Source organism: Anomaloglossus baeobatrachus, chromosome 6 (assembly GCF_048569485.1).
Source record: "Anomaloglossus baeobatrachus isolate aAnoBae1 chromosome 6, aAnoBae1.hap1, whole genome shotgun sequence".
Taxonomy (NCBI): Eukaryota; Metazoa; Chordata; class Amphibia; order Anura; family Aromobatidae; genus Anomaloglossus; species Anomaloglossus baeobatrachus.
Window position 1 is genome coordinate 197,521,205 of NC_134358.1, and position 22,447 is coordinate 197,543,651.

Genomic DNA, 22,447 nt, shown 5'->3' on the forward strand with positions numbered 1-22,447 from the left:
AGCCATGCACTTATCTTGGTTTTGTATAAAAAAAAGCAATCACCAAATTTAATACACAGCCATGATAAAGCTCTACCGTACCTCCCTGCTCTTATAAGGCCTTATGAGAAGGGGGGCAATTGATGCTACTGTACTGCTGTCTGCCTAAAAGAATTTTGAATTTCAAGACTACAACATGGATCTCCAAGTTTTGTCTTGTGGGTAGTGCCAGTGTTCTGGGAGCAAAACGCCTACACTGGTCACTCAAGCATGTTTTAATTTTTTAAATTAAAATGCCAAGCAACAGCCTGTATGTTGCATGGACCATACCTCCCTGTTCTTTTAAGGCCCTGTAGGGAGGGGGGCAATTGATGCTACTGTACTGCTGTCTGCCTGAAAGGATTTTGAATGTCAAGATTACAACTTGGGTCTTTAAGTTTTGTCTTGTGGGAAATGCCAGACTTCTGGGATCAAGAGGCCTACACCGGTCACTCAAGCAAGTCTTCATTTTTAAAATTGAAATGCTGGGCCACAGTCAGGTGATAGCATGGACCGTACCTCCCTGCTCTTTTAAGGCCTTATGAGAAGGGGCGCAATTGATGCTACTGTACTGCTGTCTGCCTGAAAGGATTTTGAATGTTGAGACTACAACATAGATCTCCAAGTTTTGTCTTGTGGGTAGTGCCAGTGTTCTGGGAGCAAAACACCTATAATGGTCATTCAAGCATGTCTTAATTTTTATAATTGAAATGCCAGGCAACAGCCTGTATGTTGCATGGGCCATACCTCCCAGCTCTTTTAAGGCCCTATAGGAAGGGGAACAATTGATGATACTTTACTGCTGTCTATCTGAAAGTTTTTAAATGTTGAGACTTCAAGATGGGTCTTAAAGTTGTGTCTTGGGGATAGTGACAGTCCTCTGGGAGCAAGAGGCCTACACCGGTCACTCACACCTGTCTTCATTTTTAAAATTGAAATGCCTGGCCACATCCTGTGTGTAGCATGGACTGTACCTCCCTGCTCTTTTAAGGCCCTATGGGGAGGGAGCAATTGATGCTACTGTCCTGCTATCTGCCTGAAATTATTTTGAATATCGAGACTACATGGGTCTTTAAGTTTTGTCTTGTAGGTATTGCCAGTTTTCTGGGAGCAAGAAGTCTACACCGGTCACTCAAGCATGTCTTCATTTTTAAAATTGAAATACCCGGGCACAGCCTGTGTGTTGCATGGACCGAATCTTACAGTTCTTTTAAGGCCCTATGGGGAGGGGAAAATTGATGCTACTGTACTGCTGTCTGCCTGAAAGATTTTTAAATTTGAAGGCTCCAAGATAGGTCTCCAAGTTTTCTCTTGTCTGTACTGCCAGGGGTATGTGAGCACCAGCCCTAAACCTGTCTCTCATCCATCTCTATATTTCTTATGTAAATAGTGTAAGAAGCTAATGGCTGTAATAAAACAGTGGTACTGCACTCTAAAATGTATTTCTGCTGTCTTGAAAGGTGTTTTATCTGCCTTATATTTGGCTCCCCATTGAATTCAGTTGGGTTCAGAAAGGTTCAATAAAGGTTCAGAGTTTGTTTCGTTAAAAGGTGTAGACTCCAAGTAGTGTCTCCACATTTTTTTGCCTGAATTTCCAGGGGTTAGGGAGCAACAGCGCTATGCCTGTCTGTCATCTTGCTGTGTTTGGTGAAGATAGAAATACTGGTTAAGGCCTTGTTACAGGGCCGGTCACATGCATCCATGTTGCAGCATTTGACTATTTATAGTCTGTGCCAATTGTTGCCACTTTTCCTGTTGTCTGACCTTATTAATTGGAAATGTGGAGACTCCAATTAGGGTCTCCAAATTGTCTTTTGCCTATAGTGCCAGGGGTCTGGGAGAAAAAGCCCTACACTTTTTTGTCATTTTGCTGTCTCTGGTGAAGGTAGAAATGTTGCTTCAGGACTTGTTACAGGGCTGGTCCCACATATCCATGTTGCGACTTTCAACTATTTGTAGTGTGTGCAAATTGTTGCCACTTTTCCTGTTGATTGACCTTAATATTTGGAAATGTGGAGACTCCAAGTAGTATCTCCAAATTATCTTTTACCAGAAGTGCCAGGGATTGGGGAGCAACAGCCCTATGCCTCTCTGTCATCTCACTGTCTCTGTTAAAGATAGAAATGCTGATTCAGGCCTTGTCATAGAGGCAGTCCCATGCATCCATGTTACAGATTTCGATTATTTGCATTCTATGCCAATTGTTGCCACTTTTCCTGTTGTCTGACTTTAATTTTTGGAAATGTGCAGCATCCAAATAGGGGCTCCAAATTGTCTTTTGCCTGTACTGGCAGGGATGTGGGAGCAAGAGGCTTATTCCTGTTACTTATCCACCTCTTCATTTTAAAAAGGGAAATGTCAGGCCGCATCCTGAGTGTTGCATAGACCATACCTGACCGCTGTGCAAAGACACTATGGGGAAATGGTGAGGGGGGGGGTGCAACTCATGCCACTGTCCTGCTGCCTGTCAGAAATCGTTTCAAATATCAAGACTCCAAGATGGGTCTCCAAGTTATGTGTTCTCTGTATTGGCAGGGGTATGGGAGCGCTAGCCCTACCTCTGTCTCTCATTCACCTCAATATTACTTATGTCAATAGTCTAGGAAGCTAAAGGCTGTGCTAAAACTGTGGAGCTGCACTGTAAAATATATTTTTTCAGTTTTGGAAGTTTTTCAACCCCCTAAAGGTGTTTTCTCTGCCTTAGGTTTGGCATCCAATTGAATCCAATGGGCTTTGAAAGTTTTCAGCGAACCGTTCTCCGAAAATTGGGAGGTTCACTAAATATCAGCCAACCAAACTTTAAACGGTTCACTTATCTCTATCACAGTTTAGCAAATGATATTTACTAATGTTCTATGTGTTTTCCTTTTTGTCACACACCAGAAATCTATGTGATCCACTTTGATTTAAACATGCTGCAGCATGTCCTCCTTGATGGCCATATGAGTGGTGGTAAATTAATGCGGTCCAAGAGATCATCCAATGTTGCTGGCAGAGGCGGCACATAAACAATCTCTTTGATGCACCCCTAAAAGAAGAAGTCACATGCTGTTAGATTGGGAGACCTGAGGGGGCCATCTGAAAACTGCGAAGACAACACAAGTCCAGCTACCAATCCACCGGTTTGGGAGTTCCTCATTGAGTTAGCGATGTACTTCTAAATTCGAGTAGGATGGAGTTTTGTCTTGGTGGAAAATGAAGTTTTTGGAATCAATTGTCAATAGCAGAAACAACCATAACTGTAGCATATCGGGCGGCATGGTGGCTCAGTGTTAGCACTGCAGTCTTGCAGCGCTGGGGTCCCGGTTCAAATCCCACCAAGGACACTATCTGCAAGGAGTTTGTATGTTCTCCCCGTGTTTTCGTGGGTTTCCTCCGGGTTCTCCGGTTTCCTCCCACAATTCAAAAATATACTGATAGAGACCTTAGATTGTGAGCCTCAATAGGGACAGTGTTACTGATGTATGTAAAGCGCTGTGGAATTAGTAGCGCTATATAAATTAATAAATATTATTATTATTATATCATGGTATGATGTACACGTCACAGACTTTTCAGCAAAAAAAAGGGCCCGTACACCTTTGTTTTCACGATTGCTCTCTCTTGATTTCTACTGTGGCATTGAGACTTTCTGTTCTCCATATTCGAACATTATGACAGTTCACCTTTCTGCATAAATGGAAGGTTGCATTGTCACTGAATACTTGTCTGCAATTGGCTACTCTTTGTCCTTTGATTTATACAATTGTATATCTATTGCCATCTGTATTCATTCATTATATTTACCTTCTACTATACCATAGTACACTATACTTATGTGATTTATATTGATATATATGCATTGTGTCACCTTTTTAGCCCAGTGTATATATACCCAATTTTGGGAGTATATTTCTTTATATTTCTAAACACATTTATTTAGTATACTTGTGACTAATATTCCTGTTTTGGGACAACTATCTCTTTGATGGTGGGTCTGATATTTATTTAGTTGCATTTGTGACACATACTGGCTAAATTGTATGCTATTACAACCTTTTACATCTAATGTACCTTATAATGTTATAGCATATATTGACTTGAGTGTTTTTATTGTATTGTATTGGGGCTTCCATCCCCCCCTTCTTTTTTGGATATTTCCTCCATAGTCATATAAATATTTTATATGCTTCCTGTGGTATAATTTTGTGACATAATTTTGTATTGTCATTTTTGTCCCCTGCTGTGCCTTTTTGTAGTGCTTGTTCGCACAGCTTTTACTACATTTTATGTTGTGTTTTTGCTCTTTTTCTATTTATAAACTTTACACATTTTAGAATAGTTTTGGCTATTTTTTTCTATAGGTGTCACATGGTTATTGTTTGATTAGTCTGGATATTAGTGGTGTATTTTCGCCATTAGACATTTTGTCCCATACCCCTTTGTGTGGCACAATTTTGGTATTAATACACTAGCCGGAAAGCAAATACATCATCTTCTAATGCTGCCTGAAAAAGTGCACAGAAATCATGTCGTGGTCAGATTGCTGTTAATGTTCCAATAGCTGTATGCATTATGGTTTCTAGCGCACTGTCGGCTGAAGAATGCCAAGTTGACGACTTGCGAAATGTGTTGATTTCTGTAAGCTTCATGCAAAGGTCTCTTGAACCCGCTCCACTGCTTTACCTGTATCACTCGATCATTTGTGGCTTTTACAAGCATGATGTGTCCTTAAATTGTCAATACCACCACAGAATGCTCTGGTGACCAGGTGGGTCACTTTCATTCTGACTTTGGAATGAATACTGTACAATAGCAATTGATTTACACTTCTCATACAATAAAACACAAAATGCTTTTCTTGCATAGTTGCCATTTTGGGGACCCATGCCACCCTGCCGCCTGATGTGAGTTACAAACAAGTGAGTTACAAACTCTGAGATGTGACCTTTCCATACTTTATTATTACAAATGGATGACATTTATATGTTTGCAGTAATATGAATGCATAATCTGATGTATCTTTTATAATCATCCTGTATATTTTTTTACTCATTTTTAATATAATATAACATTTTTTTTTAATTTGACCATAAATAATCATTGAATAACTCTTTAATTAGATGATAGGAAATTGAAGATTGTCACAAAGTGCTACTGTATTCAATCTGAACAGTCATTTCGTTTTCATTGAGAAAACAGCTTTTATAAAATTAGTTATCTTTCTGCCCTGGGCATGAAAAATAATTTTATACTGTCAAAGTCTCAAACTCTAATCTACAGAAAGTGCTATAACTTTTTATTTGCACTTAATTATGAAGTATATCTAATTAAAGTACATAACAGTGTAGTCTATAAATTGTGTAGTAATGTCTAAGAGCTGATTGCATATGACAGCACCCAAGGTTTCTGTTAGTATTAAATATCTGTTCATGTTAAAAGGAGACGTGTCATAGAGATGATAATGAGCTTTTTATAAGTTAAACTATTAAGTCAGAGATTATCAAATGCCTTAGAAGAGTCCTGGATATTAAACAAATATTATCAGTGCCTGAAGTGAATACAGGCTTTTTAAATACTATTTCTTAAATATTAACCATTCATTTATGTTTCAGGTTTCTTACTTCTCTGACATGTCAATGTCATAGTAATATTCATGTCAGAATATACAATGGTATGTGAATTCATAAATGAAAGCAATACACTCAACTAAAAACTAACAAAAATAGTATTAACACATTTTGCAGAATAATGAATGTGTTATATGCAATTTCTCACATAGTAATAGATGGAAAATAATCACATGAATATTTGAAAATGTATATGTCATTTTTAATAAGAAGGTTTGTGAAATGCACAATGCCACGTACTAGAGTAAGTATCTGACAATAAATGATACCTGCAGTAAAACCTTCATATGTATAAATGTGTCTATCTACACTATGAACTGTATCTAATCTATTGTGGATGGGTGAATTTTACAAAAACAACGGATTCTCTGGAATTTTCAATATTTGCAACTGACTTAATGTAAATTGAACATAATAGTGGCTAGCTTAAAGGGAACCTGTCACCGGATGTTTATAATACTCACCTAACGGTCAGTGCAGAGCAGACTGGTCGGATGGGTTCTCCAGGTCCACGTCTCATCTTTCGGCCATCTTTGTCCTTTTTCTGAAGCTAGTGTGGATGATGCATTCTACGTCATACATACAAGCCGAGTAGGGCCCTGAGTAGGGCAGATCAAATTATTGAAGTGTGCTTGCACAGGACTTCAATGTCGGCTAGTTTAGCTGACGTAGAAAGCGTCATCCAAATTAGCTTCAGAAGAAGGAGGACAAAGGAGGCGCGGACACGGAGAACAGAGACGCCCATCCGACCAGTCTGCTCCGCACCAACCGTTAGGAATTATAAACATCCGGTGACAGGTTCCCTTTAATTCAAGGCTCGATTAACAAAGGGGTTTCACTAAAAAGTTTCAATATTGCCTCATCACCCTGATGAAGCCAGTAAGTGTGTAACAAGTTGTAGAGGCTATTTTTCTATCTTAATAGCACCATGTTCCTCTGATCATTAGACAATGCAAAATAGGATACAATCACTGATGGTTAGATCATGGATTTCAGTCCTTTTGCTTTTTTTTAGTTATTCATTTTGAGGATATTGGAGTTGCATACTTATGTAGCTACAAATAAGTAGATCTATTCATATGCACATTACAATTGAATGACTCAGCAATTTGACAGCTAAGCATATATTTACACATCAGTAGGATCAATCTTTAATACACAGATCATGCAACATTGATAGCAACAAGCATAGATGGAATGAAGGACTTATTACAGAGTGTCAAGACGGAAAGCTCAAACATGGGACTCTTACTCAATACAAAGAAGAGAAAGATATTGACTACTACCAGGTATGACCAGGACACATTTGAGATAGACAACGATGAACTGGAAGTTGAACTTCAGCCTACATGAATGAATGTAGTGGAAGAAATTGTTTAAAATTAGCACTACGCATTTCTGAGACTATACTGTACGCTTTCTCAGGTGCGGAGATAAAAAGAAACATGTCTCAGAAACTCACAGTGCCTATTTTTATAAAACTCTTCTCTTTTCATACACAATTGGTCCACAGTGCCTCCTTTTTTGCAATTCTTTCCACTGTCTATATTGTATCGGTTGATGATTTAAAAAGCACCATTGATTCCATGGTACTGTATATAAGAAGGGGTTACATACAAAATACAGATATAAGTTACAATACACAAACTGATACAGAAGAGAGAAGGCCTTCCCTTGCAGGCTTACATTCTATAGGATAATGGGTAGCAGACAGTAGGTGTGTGTGGGGAAATTGAAGCACCAGCGTCGCTCCACAGCTTCTAGCACCACCCTCACATGAAGCATTGCAAGGGGCAATGCTAGAAGTAGTTAGGGACACCAGCACCTCACCCTAAAGCTACATGCGCGCGCTGAATTTTTTTTCGCGTTTGTCACGTTTTTTGGTGCAGTTTTGTTGTTAGAACTTTCTGACTTGTGACTTCCAAGCAAAGTCTATGAGAAGTCAGATTTGCTATGCGCACGTTGCAGTTTATTTGCCAGTAATTTTTTTTGACAAACGTTAGTGAAAAAAAAGAAGCATGTTCATTCTTTGTTGCGTTTTTGTCAACATTTGTCACCCATTGAAATCAATGAGGGCATCAAAAATGCAAGGAAAAACGCATGCTATCAAATTGGTGCGTTTTGCATGCATTTTTCATACGCTTTACCCGCGGTTTTGTCAACAAAAACACAGCTCACCAACTTAGTTCCAGAATGATAAAATCAATGGTGGAGTAGTTTTGGCATGTCTGTGTCGGTGTCAGTGTCTCTCTCTCTCTCTCTCTCTCTCTCTCCAAGCACTACGTACACACCAATCACCAGCTGTCACACTGCTCCCATGGCCTCTCATCTTTTTCCGGACCTGCTCATTAGACTCATGCATATTCAATCCTCCCCATCTGTGATTGGTTGCAGTCAGACTTGCCCTCATGCTGAGTGATAGCTGTCTGACTGCAACAAATTACAGCCGCCAGTGGACGTGTCTACATCGTACAGAACACTTCAGTAGCATCCTGAACCTCACAGCAGTGAACCCATGACGTCACTGCTGTGACACAGGCCGTACTGCAGGACCCATTGCGGTGACATCAGGGGTTCACCCCAGTTCATTCTGATCGCTGCGGCTCTGTCTGCACTCACAGCTAGCAGTCATGTTGTATGGCCGCTTGCTGTGACAGGACAGAGATGTAGCAGAGCTGAATCACCATGGAACCTTGTGTGGATTACTTCGGACCTGTAGGGGTGTTTGGGGTTAATAAAGTGGTGAAAGAGGAGGCTTTTTATTTTATTTCTAAAAGGATTTTTTGGCTGTTTGTGGTTATTTACTTTCACTTACAGATTAGTGATGCGGGTGTCTCATAGATGCCTCAAATCAGTAAGCTAGGGCTTAAGGCCCTGTAACACACAGAGATAAATCTGTGGCAGATCTGTGGTTGCAGTGAAATTGTGGACAATCAGTGCCAGGTTTGTGACTGTGTACAAATGGAACAATATGTCCATGATTTCACTGCAACTACAGATCTGCCAAAGATTTATCTCTGTGTGTGACAGGGCCTTTAGTGGCAGCTATGGGCTGCCATTAATCCCTTATTACCCCAATTGCCACCACTCCAGGGCTATCGGGAAGAGCTGGGTCCAGCACCAGAATTGGTGCATATTATGGATGGCTGCTATTGTTAGGCTGGAAAGGGCCAAATAATGATGGCCCTTCCCACCCTAATAATAACCCCCAGTTGTCTGTTGTACTTTTGCTGGGATTACAAAAATGGGGGGACTCTAAGTCATATTTTTTTAAAAATCAAATAATTAAGAAAAAGTGTGGGATCCCTCTATTTTTCATAACCAGCCAAGGTACAGTAGAGAGCTGAGGGTTGCAGCCTGCAGCTGCTGCTGTTCCTTTGCTGGATATGAAAAGGGAGGACCACACATCATTTTTTTACCTCCAAAAAATTTAAAAAAACAAACAGCTAGCCAAGCTGGCTATCCCTCTATCAAGCTATTCTGTTATTTCTTTCTATGTATTCTATCTGTTCTTTATAATTATCTAATCTATATGTTCATATCTATCTATCTAGCTATCTATCAATCTAGCTATCTAGCTATTCTTTCTATTTTTTTTTCTATCTATCATCTATTATAGATCCATCCATTATCCTATCCTATAATATTTTGTTTCTCCTTTAAAAAATGCAATAACAAAAATGCACCAAAAAACACAACAAAAACGCACCTACATTACAAGCGCTTTTTTTTACATTTCCAGGCTCTCTCTGACAAGGTGCAGCTTTGGTTGCAGTTTGTGTGCAGAAAAAACTGCAACGTGCGCATGTAGCCTAATGAAGCTGCATTTGAGGGAGGTCCTGGAAGCAGTGCCAGTTGGTGCTACAGGCTATGGGCAGTGCTGCTGTCACTCACTGCATCTAGCACTGCCTCCAGCCGACATCTTTTACACAGAAAATAGAAGCAGCCGCAGAGAGATGAGCAACATGCCAGTACTGCCCTAACCTTGGCCTCAGCATCAATTACACATCATCCAGGGATTCAGGACATCCTACGGGGGGCGGCAATGCAAGAAACTAGTAAGGATCTGAAGCACTACCCCCTGGTGGCATCCTATTCCAGGAGAGAAGATGGATGGTGTGGGGAATGACAGTAGATCCAGCCTCCTGTGACATCATGTTTGAGATTCTTCTCAAACGAAATGTCACTGGAAGTGCAGTACAAAAACATCTTTAGAGTTTAAATAAATAAGGGAGAAGTGTAAGGAATTGTTTAACAAAGATTATTACAAAAGTGGTCAGTCGTAAAGAAGATCGTTAGAAAATACAGTTTAGGTGTTGGACCCCCTTTAATTAAATCTTAGATTTATGTCACAGCAGATATCCTAAAGAGGTGGAAACAAATAGAGAAAAACTATTGTCCCTGCTGGAGATACTAAAAATATAAAGAAAGGCAGGTCTTAACAAAACCGTTAACCAGGGTTCCAAGCAAGTCTTTCATTTAAAGGTCAAACACAAACAAGTAAGAGTTTTTGTGCAAAAACTGTAAATGGAGCCTTTAGTTTTCAGTTTGATATTAATACTATGGTATGTAGTATTCCAAACAATAATGGTAGAGAATAATTATAATAATAATTAAAGTAAACTTTATTTTTTTTTGTTCTTATGGAGCCTGTGTGCTTTTATGTACATAGAACACAAACAGAATATCTGTCTTTAATGCTTCACCATGCTTTACATGTCTTGTGTGTATATTATTCACACATATTTCTTATATACAATGGAAAGAATAATATGAAAGTCCCAAATACTGTATTTTTGATTAATGAAAAATTTTGAAAAGGTGGATTAGAGATACATCAAAATGTTTTACAGTATATTATTTATGCTTTGTGTCTATTATACACTGAAATAAAAGCCTCACATATTGAAGACTCTAGTGTGCAGTTGTGTTAAAGATTACAAGCAGAATATGGGGATTTGTTCTCAAAATGTCAAAAGTTCAGATAAAATGGTGTTTTCCCTTACAAATTACCTTTGCTTTTATGTTATGAGCACATTTCAGACACATCATGTACTCCAGATTTAATACCTAAAAAAATATTTTGTGCTGATTAAAACTTCCTTACATCTAAGGAACTGGAGAGAGGTTAAGGTCACACAAACAGTATGAGTGGTGGGGATAGTCCGACAAAACTGTTCTGTGATGAAAGTAATGAAATATGCCTAGATTTGGGAAGGCTCAAGAAGTGACAAGCAGGAACAGCACAATAAATAAAACTGCATTTAGGAGCTATAGGCAAAAAAACATTCTCCTATTTTAAAACAGACCAATCCAATGAAAGTGCCTTGGTTTCAGTGTGTACATGTTTGTACGTTGATATGGATGCCACACTTTCATTCACCCCTTAACCTGTTTGTAGTATATTTAAGTAGTGCCGATTTTCTAGCACCATAGAGACCAATTCTGGATTGCTTTTGGGAAAGGCAGGTGGCATGGGCCCTTGGGTGTTAGATAAAAACACCTAACACATAAACCGGGAGCAACAATTCTGGATACTTACAGAATTTGGAGATATCTATGAGTGCATACAGAAGTTCATTAGAGTTAAGCCATGATGACAGACAGGATCATTCCACCAATATAGTTTCCACTCTGTAACTGTAGGCCACAGGCTAAAGGCCAGATCACTTGGCCTTTTGCTGTCCTCCACAGCAGAGGACAGGAAGGAATGGACCAGTCTCTGGTACTATCCAGAAGGGATGGATTAGCAAGCTGTTTTGATACCTGTGGGCTCAGGGTCCCATAATGGAAGACAAATGAGGCCATTAACGCCCAACTAGCATAGTTTCATAGTTTTTGATGTTGAAACCCACAATCCAACATGTTAAGAAAGGCAAACACCTAACGAGCAAATGCCAGTTGCCGAATATTAGGGGAAAAAAATCCTTCCCCACTCCATATATGGCAATGAGACAAATTTTATGTATCAACCTCCCATCACAGGATAGCGTATCCATAACATAAGTAGAGGATGCACCCTTTTCATCATTGCAGGCTTAGTTGTAAAAGATGGTTTAGAAAGATAATTGTATTGTCCCTTCATGAATTTGTACATTACAATAAGATCACCCCTAAACCTTTGTTTTCTTAAATTGCAAGGAACTCAAGTTTAATAAATCTATATACCGCAGTTTGCTGTCCACAAAAGATTATTATTATTTTTTTTTATATTTTAAGAGCACCATTAATTCCATGGTGATGTACATGACAAAAGGGTTACCGACAAAATACATATATAAATTACAATGAACAAACGAATAATGATGGACTGGTACAGAAAGGTAAGGGCCTTGCCCTCGCAGACTTATAGTCTACAAACGCTCAAGTCTTTTCAGTGACAGCTGTAACCAACATTTTACCATTTAGTACATAAATTTACACCCTCAGCTCAAATACATGACCTTACATTTATATATATTAAACTTCAATTGACATTTCTCAGCCAAGGCCTCCAACTTACAAATATTCTTCTGTAATATTAAATTTTCCTCCTGTGTGTTACCTTGTGACCTTAGTATCATCTTCAAATATTTAAATTTTACCCTGTTTGTCCTCTACAAAGACATAAATAAATATATTAAAAAGAATATGGCCTAATACTGACCCCTGTGATACTGCACTGTTAAATGTGACCCATCTAGAGTTTGTGCTATCATTAATCCCGATCTGTTTCCTATCATTAACCCGGTTGTTCACTCAATTATATAAATTTTTCCTAGTCCTTTTGATCTCCTTTTATTTATCAACCTTTCATGGTGCAATGTATCAAGTGCCTTTAAAAACTGAGATAACTAATCGAATAAAGTCATCCATTGTGCTGGATAGTATAGTTTTATTAATTCTTGATAGCGTGCTTTATTGGAAATTGCTGAGTCATAAAGAAAGTGGTCAGGAGGTTGGGTGATACATCCCACCCTAACTTTGTGCAGGAATTTTTTGTTCTCAAACTTAGGTATTTTTTTATGAAGAAATGCTATAGTCCAAAAGTTGGAAATGTACTTGTACATAAAGTAAATGTTTTCATAAAAAATATATATATACAGTACACACCAAAAATTTGGACACACGTTCTAATTCAAAGAGTTTTTTTTATTTCCATGACTCTGAAAATTGTAGATTCACATTAAAGGCAGCAAAACTATGAATTAACCCATGTGAAATAAAATACTTAACAAAAAAGTGTGAAACAACTGAAAATATGTCTTATATTCTATTTTCTTCAAAGTACACACCTTTTGCTTTGATTACTGCTTTGCCCACTCTTGGCATTCTCTTGATGAGCTTCAAGGTAGTCACCAGAAATGGTTTTCACTTCACAGGTGTGCCCTGTCAGGTTTAACAAGGGGAATTTCTTGCCTTATAAATGGGATTGGGACCATCAGTTGTGTTGTGCAAAATTCTGGTGGATACACAGCTGATAGTCCTACTGAATAGACTGTTGGAATTTGTATTATGGCAAGAAAAAAGCAGCTAAGTAAAGAAAAATGAGTGGCCATCATTACTTTAAGAAATGAAGGTCAGTCAGTCCAAAAATTTGGGAAAACTTTGAAAGTGTCCCCAAGTGCAGTGGCAAAAACCATCAGACGCTACAAAGAAACTGGCTCACATGAGGACCGCCCCAGGAAAGGAAGACCAAGAGTCACTTCTGCTGTGGAGGATAAGTTTATCTGAGTCACCAGCCTCAGAAATCACAGGTAAACAGCAGCTCAGATTAGATACCAGGTCAATGCCATACAGAGTTCTAGCAGCAGACACATCTCTAGAACAACTTTTAGGATGAGACTTTGTGCAGCAAGCCTTCATGGTAAAATAGCTGCTAGGAAACCACTGCTAAGGACAGGCAACAGGCAGAAGAGACTTATTTGGGCTAAAGAACACAAGGAATGGACAATAGACCAGTGGAAATCTGTGCTTCGGTCTGATGAGTCCAAATTTGAGATCTTTGGATCCAACCACCGTGTCTTTGTGCGACGCAGAAAAGGTGAACAGATGGACTCCACATGTCTGGTTCCCACCGTGAAGCATGAAGGATGAGGTGTGAGGGTGTAGGGGTGCTTTGCTGGTGACACAATTGGGGATTTATTCAAAATTGAAGGCATACTGAACCAGCATGACTACCACAACATCTTGCAGTGGCATGCTATTCCATCCGGTTTGTGTTTAGTTGGACCATCATTTATTTTTCAACAGGACAATGATCCCAAACACACCTCCAGGCTGTGTAAGGGCTATTTGACTAAGAAGGAGAGTGATGGGGTGCTACGCTAGATGACCTGGCTTCCACAGTCATCAGACCTGAACCCAATCGAGATGGTTTGGGGTGAGCTGGATCGCAGAGTGAAGGCAAAAGGGCCAACAAGTGCTAAGCATCTCTGGGAATTCCTTCAAGACTGTTGGAAGACCATTTCCGGTGACTACCTCTTGAAGCTCATCAAGAGAATGCCAAGAGTGTGCAAAGCAGTAATCAAAGCAAAAGGTGGCTACTTTGAAGAACCTAGAATATAAGACATATTTTCAGTTGTTTCACACTTTTTTGTTAAGTATTTCATTCCACATGTGTTAATTCATAGTTTTGATGCCTTCAATGTGAATCTATAATTTTCAGAGTCATGAAAATAAAAAAAGCTCTTTGAATGAAAAGGTGTGTCCAAACTTTTGGTCTGTACTCTATATACACATAAATACATCATCTGCATTAATTGTGAATTAAAAATTAAAAGAGATACCACTTTTACCCTCAACTAATTATTAGCTTTTTCGCTTTATTCAGGCAGGAAAACCTATAACTCATATTTAGCACTTTTCAGAGGTTTTATTATTAGATTTGTTTGTTGTTAAATCCCAAACATTTGGAAAGAGTCATCAATCCTCCTCTGTGTTAAAGGTTCTGTGTTTCAGATCATTCATGACACACATGAGATTGCTCTTCACAGTTATAAAAAGGGAGAAAATGAAATAAAGAAGAGTGCAAATATTGTACTGTATATGTGATTTAGTACTTGACATCTATGAAGTCAATTTGGCTTTTATTGATTCCCTTGTTAAACCGATATAGTCTCCTTGCCTATATCCCTCTTCCTCTTTTTTTTGTACTGTAATTTACTGGAGCATTAAAAAGCAGGGTAAGCCCATTTATAGCCCTCTTACAGCTACCCACAGGGTGCCATAAATGCACAAACTGGATATAATTGAAGTGCATATTAACTTACCTTCTGGTATATAGAGAGAACATAAGCAGCCTGTTAATGCACATTGTGCTGAATTTCTTAACTTGGGGGTTGAGAATTAGTGTGCTAGAGTAATTTGGTAAGCACCTGGGAAAATTGCAAGCCTCATTTCCTGCAACACAAAATATGATTAAAAACAGAATATATTATTATCATGGGGGCCATTTCAACACATAGACATAATTCTGTGATGTTAAAATTGAAATTGAAAGTTGTATTCCAGTGTTAAAGTTCTTTCATGTTAATTGTTGTCTATTACAGATCACTGAATGTATAATTTAATTATTTGCTTTGTCAAACAGTGTTTTAAGTAATGCTAGCTAAATTTGTGCATCTGGTGTTTTTGGAACTATTGTACTCCAAATATTCTCAGTGCTTCATTTTAATTCCAAACTATATTACAGATTCAAATTTAGGACACCTAATAGACAATAAACTGATACAAACAATCCATTTTATATACAAATAAACATCACCCAATGATCTGTAGTCAAAATTTTAGTTTATCAAGTAATATAACAAATTCTTAAATTTCCTTTATAAATCTCCTAGTTTATTCCAGAAACATAGCAGCCTTCCAAAAGGCTTGCTTGTAACATGTATTACAGATGTTGTTTGAATTGTTGCTCTCTAGTGAGACATAGGATGTTCCACACTCAGCTGTTTTTCACTTTGGCAAAAGCAGTAAGGGTTATTGTCACACATGGCAGCAGATACATGATTTTTTTTCAAAATTAAAGTATATACTATATAACATTTTTTTTATTTGTGTTTTTTAATAAATAGTTGTAGAATTCAAATGTGGTTGTTTTTGTCAATTACATGTCTCTTTTTTCATTTACTATATAACAAATATAATACCTTAAAAACAACTGTGGACAAATAAGTCCAAAAATAGAGTCTTATCTGTGAGGATATGAAGGGTACAAAAAGAGATATTTCTCACCTGGTGCAGTTGTGTCTCACATAACCATGAGAAAAGCTTGAGATCAGCCATTGTAGTTACCACAAGCCATAAGGATGGAAAAATATAAGGAAATATAAGGAAACTGGAATACAATGGAAACAACCAAATTATTTAAAGTGAAAGTTGAAAGGTGGTTAATTCTACGCAGAGTTCTCCTTACTCCGTGCTCCAGAAAACCACAGGGTGACTTTCAGAGTGCTCCTCATTCCTTAGGAAAGCCACAGGGTGGTTTTCAGAGTGCTCCTCATTCATTAGAAAATCCACAGGGTGGTTTTCAGAGTGCTCCTCATTCACTTCAGGAAAACCATAGAGTGACGATCCTGAACAAGGAGTGAGGAGCATTCTGAAATGTGCAGAATAAACCACTTTTCAACTTTTACTTCAAAGAATGTGGTTATTTCTTCAGCGTTCTGGAATCACATTGTATTATGATTCCCTTAAACTATAATACCTTTTAATTCCAAGGTTATCACAGGTTTTCTTGGTAAAGAAGAAGTTAAAGCTTTGCCAAAATTCATGATTTGAATGATGTTTGAATATCCATAAATCTATTGTCACATGAAATGGCTTCCTGTACTGTAAGACAGTAGCCTGTTCATGTGACTTCTCCATCATATGAATATCTAGAAACGTTGTTGGGCACCATCAAACAATTTTATTAATAAAGCTAGAAGTGCAAAGTACAATGCTCAAACTTCATGCAACAATTAAAGGAACAAGAAAAAAGACACTTAGTCTAATGTATTGTATAATCCTAAATAATCTTAATTTCTAGAGAAGACTAATACATTTGAAAACATTTAAAATCATGCATAATTCTGTGTTCATTGGGAAATTAGAAATTTTCCCATTCTCTAATTAAATACGAGTTGATCTGCAATACATGAATTTGGCCACTAAACATTGGCGGGATATAGTTCCACAACTATTTATATACAGCGCCTTGTGAAAGTATTCGGCTCCCTTGAATTTTTTAACCTTTTCCCACATTTCAGTCTTCAAATATAAAGATCAAAATTTTAATGTTATGGTGAAGAATCAACAACAAGTGGGACACAATTATGAAGGTGAATGATATTTATTGCTTATTTTAAACTTTTGTAAAAAAATAAAAAACTGAAAATTGGGGCTTGCAATATTATTCGTCCCCTTTAAGTTAATACTTTGTAGCGCCACTTTTTGCAGTGATTACAGCTGCAAGTCGCTATCAGTTTTGCACATCAAGAGACTGACATTCTCGCCCATTCTTCCTTTGCAAATAGCTTGAGCTGAGTGAGGTTGGATGGAGAGCGTTTGTGAACAGCTCTTTCCACAGATTCTCCATTGGATTCAGGTCTGAACTTTGACTTGGCCATTCTAACACCTGGATATGTTTATTTGTGAACCATTCCATTGTAGATTTTGCTTTATGTTTGGGATCATTGTCTTGTTGAAAGACAAATCTCCATCACAGTCTCAGGTCTTTTGGAGACTCCAACAGGTTTTCTTCAAGAATGGTCCTGTATTTGGCTCCATCCGTCTCCCCATTAATTTTAACCATCTTCCCTGTCCCTGCTGAAGCAAAGCAGGCCCAAACTATGATGCTGCTACCACCATGTTTGACAGTGGGGATGGTGTGTTCAGGGTGATGAGCTGTGTTGCTTTTACACCAAACATATCGTTTGGCATTGTGCCCAAAAAGTTCAATTTTGGTTTCATCTGACCAGAGCACCTTCTTCCACATGTTTGGTATGTCTCCCAGGTAGCTTGTGGTAAACTTTAAACCACACTTTCTATGTATATCTTTGAGAAAAGGCTTTCTTCTTGCCACTCTTCTGGAAAGGCCAGATTTGTTCAGTGTACAACTGATTGTTATCCTATGGACAGACTCTCCCACCTCAGCTGTAGATCTCTGCAGTTCATCCAGAGTGATCATGGGCCTCTTGGCTGCATCTCTGATCAGTCTTCTCCCTGTCTGAGATGAAAGTTTAGATAGATGGCCGGGTCTTGGTAGATTTGCAGTAGTATGATACTCCTTCCATTTCAATATGATCGCTTGCACAGTGCTCCTTTGGATGTTTAAAGTTTTGAAAATCTTTTTGCAACCAAATCCGGCTTTAAACATTTCCACAACAGTATCACGGACCTGTCTGTTGTGTTCCTTGGTCTTCATGATACTATCTGTGCTTTAAACAGAACACTGAGACTATAACAGAGCAGGTGCATTTATATGGAAACTAGATTACACACAGGAGGCTTATATTTATCATCATCAGTCATTTAGGACAACATTGGATCATTCAGAGATCCTCAATAAATTTCTGGAGTGAGTTTGCTGCACTGAAAGTAAAGGGGCCGAATAATATTGCACACCCCAATTTTCAGTTTTTTATTTTTTACCAACTATTTAAATAAGCAATAAATATCGTTCACCTTCACAATTGTGTCCCACTTGTTGGTGATTGTTCACCAAAACATTAACATTTTTTATCTTTATGTTTGAAGCCTAAAATGTGGGAAAAGGTTAAAAAATTCAAGGGGGCCAACAGAAACTAAGAACAGATGAGTAATTGGGGTCCTGGACCCCCACACTAATCTGATGTAGATGTTCCATTCTAAAGACTGCTCATCGATATAATAATAAAGAAACAGCCTTTTAATCACTTTAGAAACAGTTCAAGTAAAATAATATTCCAGAATGGTAATTCACTTTTTGGTAAATATATTACAAGTACTAGTTTATTTCTCTAAATACTGTATCAACTAAAACTGTAAATTAAAGAAGTAAAAATCAGTAATATACAATTTAAAATATAAAGACGTGAAGCTTAGAGATGAGTGACATAACATGAAAAAAAAATTGGGCTGAAGGTTTAAGCCTGGGAGATAAAACTGTCCTGGTTGTTACCACAATGTGCTTTATGACCTTTTCAAGTAGGTCAACTTGTGTGCCATCAACTGCTATAAACCTTTCACTCTTCAAGATTAGTTTTTATTTTTAACAAAGGGAATCTAGGTAAAATATACAGCTACAAGTGCATGTCAATAAATTAGAATATCATCTAAAAGTTAATTTATGTCAGTAATTCAATATAAAAAGGGACACATATATTATATAGAGTTTATTACAAAAAGAGTGATCTATTACAAGTGTTTAATTCTGTTAATGTTGATGATTATGGCTTACAGCCAATGAAAACCCAAAAATCATTATCTCAGAAAATTAAAAATATTACCAAAAAACACCTGAAAAGGCTTATGTGTTTAAAATGATCCCTTAGTTTGGATCAGTAGGCTACACAATCATGGGGAAGACTGCTTACTTGACAGATGTCCAGAAGGCAGTCATTGACTCACTCCACAAGGAGGGTAAGCAACAAAAGGTCACTGCTAAAGAAGCTGGCTGTTCACAGAGTGCTGTATCCCAGCATATCAATGGAAAATTGAGTTGAAGGAAAACGTGTTGTAGGAAAAGGTGCACAAGCAACCAGGATAACCGCAGCCTCAATAGGATTGTTAAGAAAAGGCCATTGAAAAATTTGGGGGAGATTCACAAAGAGTGGACTGGTGCTGGAGTCAGTGCTTTAAGAGCCACCACGCACAGACGTATCCAGGACATGGGCTACAACTGTCACATTCCTTGTGTCAAGCCACTCATGACCAATATACAATGCCAGGAGCATCTTACCTGGACCAAAGAGAAAAAGAACTGGACTGTTGTTCAGTGGTCCAAGGTGTTGTTTTCAGATGAAAGTAAATTTTGCATTTCATTTAGAAATCAAGGTCCCAGAGTCTGAAGGAAGAGTGGAGAGGCCACAATCCAAGCTGCTTGAGGTCTAGTGTGACGTTTCCACAATCAGTGATGGTTTGGGGAGCCATGTCATCTGCTGGTGTAAGTCCACTGTATTTTAGTGCATTTACTTTACATACCTTTCAGTAGGCCAATATTGCTGAGTTTAACATCATTTTTTCACTTGGTCTTATATAATCTAATTTTCTGAGATAATGACTTTTGGGTTTTCATTGACTGTAAGCCATAATCATCAACATTAACAGAAATAAACACATGAAATAGATCACTCTGTATGTAATGACTCTTTATAATATACAGTATGTGTCTCCCTTTTTGTATTACATTACTGAAATAAATACATTTTGGATGATATTCTAATTTATTGAGATGCACTTTTATGATTATAGCTGATAATACTGCTGAAAAACATTGCATTAATTACTTATTTTATTGTTTTATTAACTCTTTCTATAAGAGCCTGATGACTTGACTGGCACTTAATTGAGACTTTACAATTGTCGTATTTACAAGTACAGTGTATGTCTCTCTCTCTCTCTCTCTCTGTATTCATATATATAAAGATATATATATATATATATATATATATATATATATACGGTATATACTGTATATATACACTCAGTGCCTTGTGACAGTATTCAACCCCCCTTGGCATTGTTCGTATTTTCCCCCGGATTCTGGAATCTCACTATATTTCTTGAGAGTTTGCATTGGTTCATGTAAAGAACGTGCCTGCAACTGTAAAAAATTAGTTTACTTTTTAATGTGAAGCAACAACAAATAGGACAAAATAACTGTAAAGTTCAGTGAGCATAACTGTTCACCCCACTAAAGTCAGTAGTCAGGTCATTTTTTGCAATTCTGACCAGTGTCACTTTGACTAATATCCAAAAAACGGACCCACACATCCAACAAATGTGAACAGATGCTAGCCGAAAAAACGTAGTAACTATAAAATGCATACAGCTGCACACTGAAAAGCCAAAAATGGACAAGGGAAAATATGGCACTGCATTACTGCAAAAGAGAGATATTTAGTTTATGTATTGGCCAATGCATGTAAGCCCGGAAACCAACGGCAAGGTATATCTTCGCCCTAAGACCTGGCTGTGTTCATAACCATTATAACAGGAGCCTAGCTGCCCATACATGGAGGTTTTTAGTCCAAATAGTGGCATTTTGTCCAGACACGGATGTTTTTAACCTTGATAGTGGCATTTAGGTTAGGTTCCCGGATTACAGAGATATACCTTGCCGTTTGTTTCCGGGCTTACATGCATTGGCAAAAACATAAACTAAATATCTTTTGCAGTAATGCAGTGCCATATTTTCCCTTTTACATTTTTTGGCTTTTCAGTGTGCAGCTGTATGCATTTTAAAGTGTCACTTTGACAGGTAAGAACTCTGGAATGTTTCAATGGAACCCAGTGAATTGCTTTATTGTGATATATTTTACTTTGTGATAGTTGTAAATTTAGGTGGATATTTTTTTGCATTTATTTGTGAAAATATAGGAAATTTGGCAAAACTTTTGAAATTTTATGTTCTTAAATCCAAAAATTATATTACACAAAATGGTTACTAAATAACATTTTCCACATCTCTACTTTATATCAGCGCAATTTTTGAAACTTTTTTTTGTTAGGAAGATAGAAGGGTTCAAAATTTATCACCATTTTCTCCTTTTTCCACCAAGATTTACAAAACTATTTTTCTAGGGACCACATCACATTTGAAGTGACTTTGAGAGGGGGAATCATTATCGGACACGATATCGCATTTGGAGACCCCCCCCTGAGCTGCCTAAACAGTAGAGCTCCCTCACAAGTGACCCCATTTTGCAAGCTAGACCGCTTAAGGAATTTATCTACATAAACGGCCGTTTTGAGCTTGCTTGCGCTTCAACAGGTCCTAAAGTGTGAAGCAGAACCACCTTTTTCTATTCTTTACCCTTTCTTTTACAGGAAATCAGATAAATAATTTCTATTGTTCAATTCTAGGTTTCCCTGAGCCTGAAAAAAATAATAGTTTTAGTAATAATAATTAATGTAAGTCACCCCCCCTGGGGAAGGAGGCTGACTCTCAAGAAACCTGCAAATTGCAGCATATCTGGATTGCCATCATGCCACTCTCACATGTGATCAATCAAGCAAGGGAAACCTTTACCATGAAGAGATTTGCATAGCTTGGTGCGAATCTCATCCCTATTGCACAGCCCTTCAATTGCCGATAGGTTGCCCTCAAACAAAAAACATTGGGATTTAAAATAAAAGCAATGCTATCCACAATTAACTTTTTCTGTAGACTTGGTAAGGAAACATCCTCCAGGGGGAAATATTCTACTCCCTGAATTCCCAAATCATGGGTAATATTTGAGTAGAGAACAGACATCCAACATAAAAAATATACAATCTGCAAATGAGGGAAGTTGTTTGAGATGATTAAGTTTGTTTGATGAATCTTGAAGATAAAAATTAAATTTCAGCATGTGAAAAAGGAGGCAGTTCTTTGCAACTGCAGTGGTCTATCATTCTTCCTTCATGTACAATCTTACTTACAGCCTCCATAGCCGGGACCACGCTTTCACTTAGAGACCATCACTTTATTGAGGGTGAGACACTACAGCTGCTGCCACTTCCCTAAAGCCTGTCTTTACTGTATTCTCTGGACTTATGCCTGTCACTGGGGTTGTATGGGGGTTCACAACCCAAATAGATGAATGCCATACACGTAGGATTTTTTTCCTGGCCTTCCTTTACAGACTCACGCAGGAGCGCTTCAATATCTTTTC